This window comes from Rutidosis leptorrhynchoides, chromosome 3, assembly GCF_046630445.1.
Source record: "Rutidosis leptorrhynchoides isolate AG116_Rl617_1_P2 chromosome 3, CSIRO_AGI_Rlap_v1, whole genome shotgun sequence".
Lineage (NCBI taxonomy): Eukaryota > Viridiplantae > Streptophyta > Magnoliopsida > Asterales > Asteraceae > Rutidosis > Rutidosis leptorrhynchoides.
Genome location: NC_092335.1, coordinates 440938421 through 440951829, shown reverse-complemented (window position 1 = coordinate 440951829; position 13409 = coordinate 440938421). Strand labels below are relative to the sequence as shown.

General features: G+C 34.3%; 1 non-coding gene and 1 pseudogene across 1 annotated transcript; one reads left to right on the top strand and one right to left on the bottom strand.

Annotated features, from left to right (window-relative positions):
• Nucleotides 1-13409, bottom strand: part of LOC139901514 (lysM domain receptor-like kinase 3) — a 153575-nt pseudogene that overhangs the window by 48527 nt on the left and 91639 nt on the right.
• Nucleotides 12618-12724, top strand: LOC139903614 (small nucleolar RNA R71). The gene has a single exon (XR_011778424.1). It is a non-coding gene; the product is annotated as a small nucleolar RNA R71 (small nucleolar RNA).

Genomic DNA, 13409 nt, shown 5'->3' with positions numbered 1-13409 from the left:
AGTTTTTAGTAAGTCCGGTTCGTTCCACAGGGATACACTTAAACAAGCTTAACGCTATATTAGTTTTAATTTATAAAAAACAAATATATATATATAAGTAATATTATTATTATAAAAAGAGGGTTTTTACCGTTTAATGATCGGTTTGTCGATTTTTAAAACTTTAGTCGCAGTTAAAACCTAATGTAAAATATTAAATAAATAAAAGACTTAATTTAAAGCATAAAATAAATAACGATAATAAAATTGTGATAAATAAAAGTGCGATAATTAAAAAGTACGATAATTAAAAGTGCAATTAAATACAATGACAATAAATAAAAGTGCGATAATTAAAAGTGCAATTAAATATGAAATAAAGGAATTATGCTTATTTAAACTTCCATAATCATGATGTTTGACGTGTTGATTTTAGTTTATTCCCATGGGTTAATTTTCCTTTGTCCTGGATTATTTAATATGCACGTCTGGTTTTTTGTCCATAACAGTTCATCAGTCATAAATATAAAGTGCGAGTGTCCTCGTCAAATTATCCTTATGTCCGAAGTCAAATATTCCAACAAATTGGGGATTCGAATTGTAACAAGGTTTTAATACTTTGTTTAATGAATATACCAGGTTATCGACTGCGTGTAAACCAAGGTTTTACTACTTTGTTAACAATTACACCAATTACCCTTGAATGTAATCCACCCCTATTTTAACAAGTCTATTAACTATTAATCCAGTTCCGTGTCCGGTAAAATGAACAATTATTGGTATTTATAGATATCCCGCCCACCGTACCCAGTCAAGCATATGTGGTTATATATAAATACGTAAAATTATAAGTCTATATATTAAATTAACGAGGTATCGTTTAGTTAATATAAAACCCATTAATAGCCCATAGTCTGATTTCCACAAGTGTCGTTCTTTTGTCCAAATCCCAATTATGGTACAAAGCCCAATTACCCAATTTTAAATATTTTAGCCCAACATCATGATTACTTCGTTTTAAATAAGCATAATAATAACTTAGCTACGAGACATTAATTTAAAAATAACATTAACCATAACATACAGTGATTAAAAATAGCGTAGCGTTACACGGACTGAATTTTGACTTACACCCTTACAACATTCGCTAACATACCCTTATTATTAGAATTTAAAATTAAAATTAAAATTATAATATAAATATAAATATATTTACGTATAGATAGAGAGATGGATATATGATATATAAACTGAGCCAAAACACGCGAATTTATAGGACCAGACCTGGATTTCAGGGCCATGCGATCGCATGGCTTTTGTGCCTCCAGGCCATGCGATCGCATGGCTTTTGTGCCTCCAGGCCATGCGATCGCATGGGGGTAGGTAGCAGCTCACATATTTTTGTTTCTTTGCTTGTCGACGTTTTAATAAATAAATATAATATATAAATAATTATAAGAATTATTTAAATATTATATTATATTTATGTGCATAGTTGACTTGTAATTTTTAGTCCGTTGCATCGAGCGTTGAGAGTTGACTTTGGTCCCGGTTCCGGATTTTCGAACATCCTTGCGTATAATTTAATATCTTGTACTTTGCATTTCGTGTCTTATACTTTTGTAATTTTGAGACGTTTCTCACCAATAATTGGAACCTCTTTGATTGTATTTTGTACTTTTGAGCTTTTTGGTCGTTTGCGCCTTCAATTCGTCGAATTTGTCTTTTGTCTTCACCTTTTATTATTTAAACGAATATCACTTGTAAATAGAACAATTGCAACTAAAAGCTTGTCTTTCTTGAGGGATAATGCTATGAAATATATGTTCGTTTTCAGCATTATCAAATATTCCCACACTTGAGCGTTGCTTGTCCTCAAGCAATATAGTCTTGAAATAAAAATACTAGAATCACTTCTTTATTCTTCACACTTTGTACATCAGTGATTTCTATACGGCGGTATAAACAATGGTAGTAACGTTGTGGTTTACAGTCTCACATGACTATGAAAATTTAGATCCATTAAGGAAATTAGATCTTTATGAAAATATTTGATCTTTTGAAAATTGAATCTAGCTTTTACCCTAGATAGGTTTTCCGGAATAACCCTTCACCGGTGTTTGCAAAATATTTTTGTGGGTTTGGTGGGTTTCAGATTTGAAAATTTTAGCTCAAAACTTGTGGTTTTGTGTCACCCACTTGCTAAACTTGTATTGGGAAAGCAACACGTCCAGTATACTTGCTCCGTATATTACCTTTCGATAAACTACCGTCCGGTTGTAAAGGAAAGTGTTGAACAAGCAACTGTTAAGGCAATGTCCCCTGACATGCTTTTAATTATGGTCTATAACGTGTCGGATGCAATTACTATCCTTGGTAGGAGCAATAGTAAAGCTCACCCTTATAATTTTCCGGTCTGGCACAAGGTCCTGTTTTCGACCATGCCATGCAACCACCGTTCTTACAGTTGACACCCGATTTGGTTCAGGTGACCTAATGAATTCCAGGTGAATTCCTAGGATTTTACGTTCAATGGTAATGAACGCATTGAAAATGGGTTTTCAGAAAACAAATCGGTTTGTAATTTTGATCAAAATATTTTCTCGTTCAAGCTCGAGTTTAGATATCATTGAATTCCATGTAATTCTCAATCTTTAAGGTCAATCTCAAGGATTGAGTAATATCAGTCTTAAAAGCTAATTTTTGATCTTTAAGGAGATTATCCTTTCTGGAGGTCTGATTCATTAGTCTTATCAAGCTAATTTGTACGGCGTCCTCCCCATTTTACGAGACAGATCCTCTCATGGTTAGGATAAGTCTGACCACTTGGCGACCCTGTTTGATGCTGAGGTCCGTGGATTTCCTGCTGATTTTAGTGATGACTTTTCTAGATTTTTCGTCAACTTACAGCTGGTCTGGACGACAACTTCATAACCTAAATCAAGAAGCGCGTGTCTTTTTCGGAAGACTTTACTTCCTTTTAATGATGGAATTGATTTATCGTATAGATCCATCTTTCTTACAGTAAATTGGGTAAAACTGTTTAGTTTAGTCCAAAGCAAAAGTATCTTCAATTATTTGTTACAGAAATATGTGATATATGTTTAAAATATCTTGGTAAATTTTCCCACGCTTGGCTTTTATTTTCCTTTTTATTGTCCTCTATTCCATTTTAAATGAATTCTAACATTTTAGTTTGTTTCTCAATTTATGTCCTTTCCGAGGTAACAATAATTTCGGTGTTTAACACCTAGTTTTATCGTTCATAAATATGTATAAACATGATTTTGAGTTCATTTAATTGAAAATTTTTAAAAATTTTACTAGAATTGGGTAGTCAGTATATAAGACTAGGGCTGTTCTTTATTATCAGAGAGCACTAGATTCTAATACAACTACTGCGTTACTAGTATTTTTAATGGTAACCAAGTGTATAAGTCAAAAAATTTTAAAATCCGAAAGAATTTAACCCCTTCCCACACTTAAGATCTTGCAATGCCCTCATTTGCAAGAAATCAGTAACAATTTAAATTATTGAGGGTGATTAGCGTAGAAAAATGATTAAATTTTACCAAAGTTTCCAAACATATTGGCGTTTGTTTGTTGAATGATAAATGGTGCACATCATTTGTTCATTCCGTCTTGTTGTTACATCACATTTGTTTTTCGTTTTGTCGTCAAAAGTACTAGTTTTTGCTGAACTTAAAGTCAGTCTTTGAAAATGCGCTGTTTTACCCTGTTTTGTACAATTGACAATATACATACATACAAATATAAACATGCATGGTAATTTGAAATGGGACTTAAAATCCCACTTTCAAATTAAATATGAAATATTAGTACAACATAATAAAAATATTAAACATTACAATAAAAGTATCATAATATAATGTGTTTAAACATAAATAAACAGAAATAATAATAAAAAATAACAATCATAAAAATTACCAACAGGAACTATATCAATCATGGATAGGGGTTCCAGTTCATGTCATCATCCGGGTTCCATGGTTGGTGATAGGTGTACTGGTATGCCTGGTTAGGGTCGTAGAGAGTATAAGGCGGTCTCATATCGGGCTGGTGTGGAGGATAGTAAGCTGGTCGGGTCGGGATGTAGGGCTCCTGAGGTGACAGCCGGCTCATAATCTGACACTGATGATAGTCTCATCTATCATGCTGTCGTTGCCTGGAATGCTCGTAATCATTCCGGGCTTGCCACTACTCCATCCGACAAAATCTCTCCGCGTTTGTCATGTCTACCTCATCTACACGCTGGTAGACATCAGTCATAGCCTCCCGAATGACATCCCTAATGTCATCCGCTTCCTCCATCTCCTCATCTGAGCCTCTCTCTACCTAAGGTTGACTACCTACATAGGGTATTGCCTGGTTGCGTCTACTCTTTAATACCTTAGCACCCGCATAAACCTTCAATCCTAAAAGCTCTACCTGTTCTGTACATTCCATAAGTGGACCCCCTTGGTCCTTATCTACACCCAAATACTCTCCAATGAGAGTAACAAAAATACCTCCTCCAATTATCCCCCCTTCCTGTATTCCTTCAACCATCTTAGATAAATAAAAACCAACACAGTAGGGGATATTAACAAAGCCTCTTGGGTCTCGAATACACTTTAGGTAAAATAAATCATGTAAGGTCAATTTTTCCTTGTTGTGACCTCTCTGTGTAATCGAGTTAGCCAAAAATCTATGAATTATGCGAAGCTCAGCTTTGTTAATATGTAAGTAGGTATGTGTTCCTCCCCGCCCAAAAACATTATAGTCCGACATACGCCTCCAGACGGCGTTAGTGTCAAAATTCCTATCTACCCTTTCACCACGATAAATCAAATTCATACAATCGGGTAGTAGCAATTCAGTGGGCGTATATATCTGTAATGCCCTAGCCATGTCCAGCATGGACATCCTGTACATCCTACCGCCAAGTATAAACCTAAGAAAACTTCTATCATCTAATCTATCTACATCTACATTTAATGCTATAGTACTCATCAGCTCAACACACCATTCCTTATATACAGGTCTACGAATGGTGAATAGACATTCCCAATCGGTAAAAGAAGAACTGCCATACCTTTGTATCAAATGCTCCCTAACACGGTCAGCTAGTTGGACCCTTTCCAAAGGATCCCAATCAATTACCCTAGGCACCTCTACATATTTCGTTATTAATTTGAATTTATTACTTTGATATGCCGGGTAATCTCTCCATCGTCTATCGAATCTCAGATTAGGATGCAATGTATGTTCAGGAATCGTTGGGTATTCTACAGGTGAATGCATCGAAAATACTATGAATTCATTAACAAACTGTAGCGGATCATAATAAGGTACATGTTGATCAGGCTGATGTTGTTGTTCCTGTTGTTGTTCTGGTTCGGGTTCTGGTTCTTGAGCAGGTCGTCTAGATGATGATGATGATGAACCTCCAGTATCGGCTCTCTGCAAAACACATTAAACACAAAATTTGTGCATCCAGATATGCATTAGTGTTAGCAAAATAACCACTTAAAACAATCACAATAACATGTTCAATCAAAATTAAACTTATACACATTTTCACAATTTTTTTACAATTTTACACTTTTTCAAATAAGCACATATGAAAATGTATACAAAGTTCATAAGCATTTAACTCAAATAATATGTTAAAACAACCTTTACTAACAATTAAACAAGTCTCAAATGGCAATTATATCAAATTAATCAAGTTCATGAATTTTGCACCTAAAAAGTCCACTTTAATCTTCAAAAATCATGTTTAGGATTAAAGTTTGGATCATTTAGCTACCTAAACATGTTACACTACTCAATTTAGCAATAATTCATGACAAAAATCGGCCATAACCTATTTATATCAAAAAGTCCCAAATTGCTCAAGAACACAAACCCTAGATTTCTAAAATTTTTGAAGTTTTTGGCTTCAAATCATGTTAAATAGCATCAATTTAGGTTATACATGCATAATATACAATCAATTTAACACTAATTACACTAGAAATTAACAAAATTGCATTAGGTAAAATATTGGTAATTATCACAAAAACTAGAGAATTTAAAAGTTTAGGGGTGTAATTTTTACCTTTCTTGATAAACTTCTGAACAATTTCATGATTAGAGCGAGAAATTTGACGAATTATGGTGAAAAATGGTGAATTTTAGAGAGGATTTGAGTGTGTTTTCGTGTATATGTGTGTGTTTTGTGTGAAGAACAGACTCGCTGAGCTTTTTCTATCTGGCCTGTTTTCCAGCTCCATGCAATCGCATGGAGTTGGAGTTCAAAACCCATGCGATCGCATGGGGGTCCGGGTACAGTGTTTTTCCTCTTTTTTTTTTCGCTATATAAAACCTTATACTTTAATAAAACATAAAATTAATAAAATTTTAAAATTTTGTTTCTTTTTAGGATGAGGGCGTTTCGGATCGTTGTCCTATTCCGTCCCTCGACAAAATTTTAAAATTCGTCAATTCAAAGCGCGGTTTTAAAAGTAAATATTTTTGGGTTTTTTTTTTGGCATACTTTAGTTTAATAAGATTAAAAATAATGATAATAAAAGTTCTCGTTCCTCCCTCGGGTAGAGCAATTTCGGTTCAACGACCTAGTCTTCAACTCACGACGAATTTTAAAAATCAAATTTTTAACTTAACGAAATAAAGTAAATTTTTGTCTTTAAATTCACACCAAACTTAAATTTAAAATGCATAAAATTAAAAATTTATATTAATAAAATTGAAAATTCACACCTAACTTTTATTATATTTTTATTTTTATACAACAAACTTATATTAAAAATATTAATTTTTCAAATATTTACAATTTTAAATATATTGACTTAAAAAGTTTACAATATTATTTTAATATTAATTTTAAAAACAAAGTAAAAATAAAATTAAAAATCTTTTTGGTCTTTTATCCCACTTTAATCAATCAAATATTATCAAAAACATACGCCCCTCTTTTCGGTAAAGTAATTTCGGCTATATTACCTAGTTTTACTCCTGACGAATTTCTGAAATATTTTGGGTTGATTGATTAAAGATATTTATACCTTAAGAATAAACGGTAAATTTCGCAGTGATGTAATAAATTTTTGTATGATATCAATAATTTCGGTCACGCATACCTAATTTTATCGAATACCAATTTAATACTTTATAGCGAACAAATTAGCGTTTATTATCAAAAGGTTAAAAATAAAAATAAAAACTGTACATACTTATATGTGAGATAGTATTCTTAGTGATATGCTTTAGCCCACTCATAAGATAGTCGGACTAATTGATTTTCCATAGCTACATAGGCGTAACCTCGAGCATTCAACGTTTTTTCTTCTAAACATATGAACGGTCCATCTCTGCATAAAGTAACAAATTCGGTATTGGAATATGTCTGATTCGTCGAACATTTTCCTTCGTGTGACCATTTTCCGCATTTGTGACATCTTTCAAGGTGTCGAGCTCTCCTTTTCGCTGCGGATTTTGATTTTCCTTTACCAAATTGTAACTTATTATTTTCGTTCCTGGATTCTTTTCTTACTCCGTCCAATTTGCCTCTGATTAATGATATTATTTCACTTGGAAGGGTGTCATTATTACGTTTAGTGATCAAAGCGTGTAGCATTAGACCATGGTTTAGTTCACAGGAAGTCTGCATCTCGTAAAACCTAAAAAAAATAAAAATTCAGAATGGGGGGAGAAGACTAGTTCTTTAGGGTCTGCTAGGGAAAGACCATTCGGATTCCATTTTCGAGAACTACACGAAAACAGAACATCTAACTCTAACAGAAATACATATTATCCTTTAAAGACTTGATTCTCCCCACACTTAGTTAGCTGTGGTGTTGAAATTGTGATTAGCTTCGTTGTCAACTTCCATCAGATCATGTATGTAATGTTTAACTCTGTGACCATTAACCTTAAATTCAATCCCATTTGAATTTATTAACTCTACTGTTCCGTATGGGAAAACTCTTTTGACTATGAATGGTCCAGATCATCTTGATTTTAATTTTCCAGGAAATAGCTTGAATCATGAATTGAAAAGAAGAACTCTGTCTCCTTCTTTAAATTCTTTTGAACTTCTGATTCTTTTATCATGCCATTTCTTCGTTCTTTCTTTATAGATTAACGAATTTTCGTATGCTTCTTGTCTTAATTCTTCTAATTCGTTTAATTGACTTAATCGTAGACGTCCGGCTTCATGTAAATCAAGATTACATGTCTTCAAAGCCCAAAATGCTTTGTGTTCAATTTCTACTAGAAGATGACATGCTTTTCCGTAAACGAGTTTAAAAGGTGTGGTTCCAATTGGAGTTTTGTAGGCTGTTCTAAAAGCCCATAGTGCATCCTCCAATTTAATGGACCATTTCTTCGGATTTGATCCTACGGTTTTCTCTAGAATATGTTTTAAAGCTCAGTTGGTATTTTCAACTTGTCCACTTGTTTGTGGATGATAAGCGGTGGAGATTTTATGAGTTACTCCATATCTTTTGAGAACTTTCTCAAGTTGATTATTACAAAAATGAGTACCCCGATCACTTATTAAAGCTTTCGGTGTTTCAAACCTTGCAAAAAGATGTTTTAAAAAGTTGACTACAACTCGTGCATCGTTAGTTGGGAGAGCTTGTGCTTCCGCCCATTTAGATACATAATCAATGGCAACGAGAATGTAGATATTATTATGAGATTTTGGAAATGGACCCATAATGTAAATACACCAAATGTCAAATACTTCACATACTTGAATGACATTTTGTGGCATTTCATCACGTTGACTTATTTTTCCGGCCCTTTGACAAGCATCACAGGATTTGCAAAGAAGGTGTGCGTCTTTGAAAATTGTATGCCAATAGAATCCAGCATCGTAAACTTTTCTTGCTGTAAGTTGAGGCCCATAATGCCCTCCTGTTGGTCCTGTGTGACAATGGTTTAAGATTTGACTAGCTTCGTCTCCGAATACACATCGGCGTATTATTCCATCGAGACAACTTTTAAACAGATGTGGATCTTCCCAGAAATAGTGTTTTATATCACTAAAGAATTTCTTTCATTTTTGGTACGATAATCCCTTTTCAAGGAATTCACATACTAAGTAGTTTGCATAGTCTGCAAACCATGAAATTTCATTATAATCTATCTTCAATAGATATTCATCAGGAAAGTTGTCTTGTATGGCCGATTCATTTAGAACTTCTAATTTGGGATTTTCAAGATGAGAAAGATGATCAGCGGTGAGATTTTCTGCTCCCTTTTTATCTCGGATTTCAATATCGAACTCTTGTAAGAGTAAGATCCAACGGATTAATAGTGGTTTAGCATCTTGTTTCGAAAATAGGTATCTAAGAGCATAATGGTCGGTATAGACCACCGTTTTAGCTAGAACTAGATATGAACGAAATTTGTCAAAAGCAAAGACAATAGCAAGGAGTTCTTTTTCAGTAGTTGTGTAATTTGTTTGTGCTCCTTGTAACATCTTACTAGCATAATATATAGGTTGAAATCGTTTTTCAATCCTTTGTCCTAAAATGGCTCCCATTGCAAAATCACTTGCATCACACATAAGTTCAAACGGTAGATTCCAATTTGGAGTTATCATGATCGGCGCATTAGTGAGTTTTTCTTTAAGTATATTAAAAGATTTGATGCATTCATCTGAAAAGATGAATGGAGCATCCTTTTCTAGGAGTTTATTCATAGGAGTGGCAATTTTAGAAAAATCTTTTATGAAACGTCGGTAAAAACCGGCATGCCCTAGAAAACTCCTAACTCCTTTAATATTGGTGGGATGTGGAAGTTTAGCAATTACATCTATTTTAGCTCTATCCACTTCAATTCCTTCCTTTGAGATTTTATGACCAAGAACGATGCCTTCTTTAACCATGAAATGGCATTTCTCCCAATTAAGAACTAGATTTGATTGTTCGCATCTAATAAGCATTCGTTCAAGATTAATTAGACATGATTCAAATGTATCACCGAAAATTGAAAAGTCATCCATGAAAACTTCCATGCATTCTTCTATCATGTCGTGAAAAATCACCATCATGCACCTTTGAAAGGTTGCATGGGCGTTGCAAAGTCCAAATGGCATGCGTTTGTAAGCAAAAGTACCATAAGGGCACGTGAACGTGGTTTTCTCTTGATCCTCGGGTGCTATTGGAATTTGAAAATATCCGGAAAAACCATCAAGAAAACAATAGTAACTATTTCCGGCTAATCTTTCCAACATTTGATCAATAAAAGGTAAGGGAAAGTGATCTTTTCTGGTGGCGTCATTCAATTTTCTATAATCGATACAAACACGCCATCCTGTTACAGTCCTAGTAGGAATAAGCTCATTTTTCTCATTTGTAATGACAGTCATGCCACCCTTCTTAGGTACACATTGAACTGGGCTTACCCATGGACTATCAGAAATTGGATAAATTAAACCTGCATCAAGCAGTTTAATAATTTCTTTCTTAACAACATCTTGCATATTAGGATTTAGTCTTCATTGACGTTGCACATACGTTTTATGACCTTCTTCCATAAGGATTTTATGTGTGCAATATGAAGGACTTATTCCTTTAATATCATGAATTTTCCATGCAATGGCTGGTTTATGAGCTTTTAGCACAGAAATGAGTTGAGATTTTTCATTTTCAGTAAGAGAAGACGATATTATTACAGGTAATTCAGATTCACCATGTAAATAAGCGTATTCCAAATGGGTTGGAAGTGGCTTTAACTCTAATGTCAGTGGTTCTTCTATTGATGATTTGTATCGATATCTGTCTTCTTCTTTTACCATTTGAATTTCTTCTGTTGTTGGTTCATATCCATTAACCATAAGTGTAGCTATCATTTCAGTTTCATTAATTGGTTCAGTTCCTTCTCTTAAAGAACATTCTCCTGTTCCTTGTAATTTTGGAAATTCTTCTAACAATTATGCATGTGATTCTATAGTTTGAATATAATAACATGAATCATCTGCAGATTGCGGTTGTTGCATGGCTCTATCAACTGAAAAGGTAACACTCTCATCCTCTATACTTAGGGTCAGTTTCTTACCGAACACGTCTATCATTGCTTTAGCCGTGTTTAAGAATGGTCTTCCTAATATGAGAGGTACTCGAGAATCTTCTTCCATGTCCAGAATAACAAAATCTACTGGAAATACTAAAGTACCAACTTTAACTAGCATGTTCTCCATTATCCCTCTAGGATATTTTACAGATCGATCGGCTAGTTGTATGCTTATTCTTGTTTGTTTCAATTCTCCAAGGTCTAGTTTAGTGTATAGTGAATACGACATTAGATTTATACTAGCACCTAAGTCTGCCAATGCTTCTATTGAACTAAGACTACCCAGAAAACATGGAATTGTGAAACCTCCTGGATCAGATAATTTTTCTGGTATCTTATTCAACAGCACTGCTGAACAATTAGCATTCATAGTAACAGTCGAGAGTTCTTCCATTTTCATTCTATTTGTGATTAGATCTTTCAGAAATTTAGCATATCTAGGCATTCCTGAAATTACATCAATGAAAGGAAGATTTACATTTATCTGTTTAAACATATCCAAAAATTTAGATTGCTCGGCTTCAAGTCTCTCTTTTCTCATTTTACTTGGGTAAGGAAGTGGTGGTTGGTATGGTTTAACATAAGGTTTAGCCTTAACTGTGTTATCTTCATTAACCTTTTCAACTACCGATTCTTTTTCCTTATCTTGCTCAGGTTGTGGTTCTTGTGGAATAGGAATAGCTTCATCAGAAATTACAGGTATTTTAGGTGGTTTAAGTGTAATACCACTTCTCGTGGTAATGGCTTTAGCTGTTTCATTCCGGGGGTTAGCATTTGTATCACTAGGTAAACTTCCTGGTTTTCTTTCACCTATCAACCTTGCTAGGTTACTTACTTCTTGTTCCAAATTTTGAATAGAAGCTTGTTGATTTCTAAATGCTTGAGCATTTTGTTCATTCGTTTGTTTCTGAGATGTGAAAAAGTGAGTTTGAGAATCAACTAGCTTCGACATCATGTCTTCTAAATTTGGCTTTTTATCATCGGTTTGTGGTGGTTTATTTTGAAAATTAGGTCTTTGCTGATTGTAAGTATTATTGGATACTTGTTGATTACTTGGACCTTGTTGGTTGTTGTATGGAACATTTCGGTTATAGTTCTGATTTTGATTGTAGATCGGTCTTGGCAGTTGATAATTAATCTGATAATTATTTCCAGGCCTTTGGTTTATGTATGAAACATTCTCTCTTTGTTCCATTGTTAGTTCAATACTGAGACAATCTTTTGTCAAATGTGGTCCTCCACACTGCTCACAACTAATTCGTATTGAGTGGATATCTTTAGTCATCTTTTCCATTCGTCTCTCAACTGCATCTATTTTTGCGGAAATGGAATCTAAGTCATGGCTAGAATCGGCTCTAGCTGCTTTAGATGATCTAACGATATCTTTTTCTTGGTGCCACTTATGTGAGTGGGAAGCAGTGTTATCAATAATTTTGTAAGCATCAGTTTCTGTTTTTTTCATAATGGAACCACTAGCTGCTATATCGATGTCTTTTCTTGTAGTGATGTCGCATCCTTGGTAGAATATTTGTACTATTTGACAAGTGTCTAAACCATGTTGCGGACATCCTCTCAATAACTTTCCAAATCTTGTCCATGCCTCATATAGAGTTTCATTTGGTTTCTGTGTGAATGTAACAATTTCTCCTTGAAGTCTTACGGCTTTAGATGCCGGAAAGAATTGTTTAAGAAAATTTTCAACTAAAACGTCCCATGTATCAATCGCCCCTTCATGTAACGATTTCAACCAATCTTTGGCTTCTCCCTTTAAAGTCCAGGGAAATAACATGAGATATATCTGTTCATCCTCCACTTCTCTGATTTTAAATAGAGTGCAGATCCTATTAAAGGTACGAAGATGTTCATTTGGATCTTCCTTCGGCGCACCACTAAATTGGCATTGATTTGTTACCATGTGTAGGATTTGTCCCTTGATTTCATAATCTGGCGCATTAATGTCAGGTTGAGTAATTGCGTGACCTTGGCCAGTGCGTTTAGCTCTCATTCGGTCTTCCATACTTAAAGGTTCCAGATTCTCCATAATTGAATTTGTTGAATCTGAATCACTAGAGGATTCTGATTTAATGGTTAGTTCCTCAACAATCTCTGTTTGAATGATTGGTGGTTCCGGAGGAAAGATTAGTGGTTCAGGATCTCAGAATCGTCCATGAATATTCTCCGGATTCTCAATTGTGAGGTCGGGTTCAAAAATTGGATTATCGGAAATTTGAATTGGAGTACTTGGTCGACTGGATGATGATTCTAAAGAAAAATCAACGGCGACAATATTTGCTAGATGTCTTGATCGAGTTACAGGTGGTGAACGTACAAAAGGTGGTGAA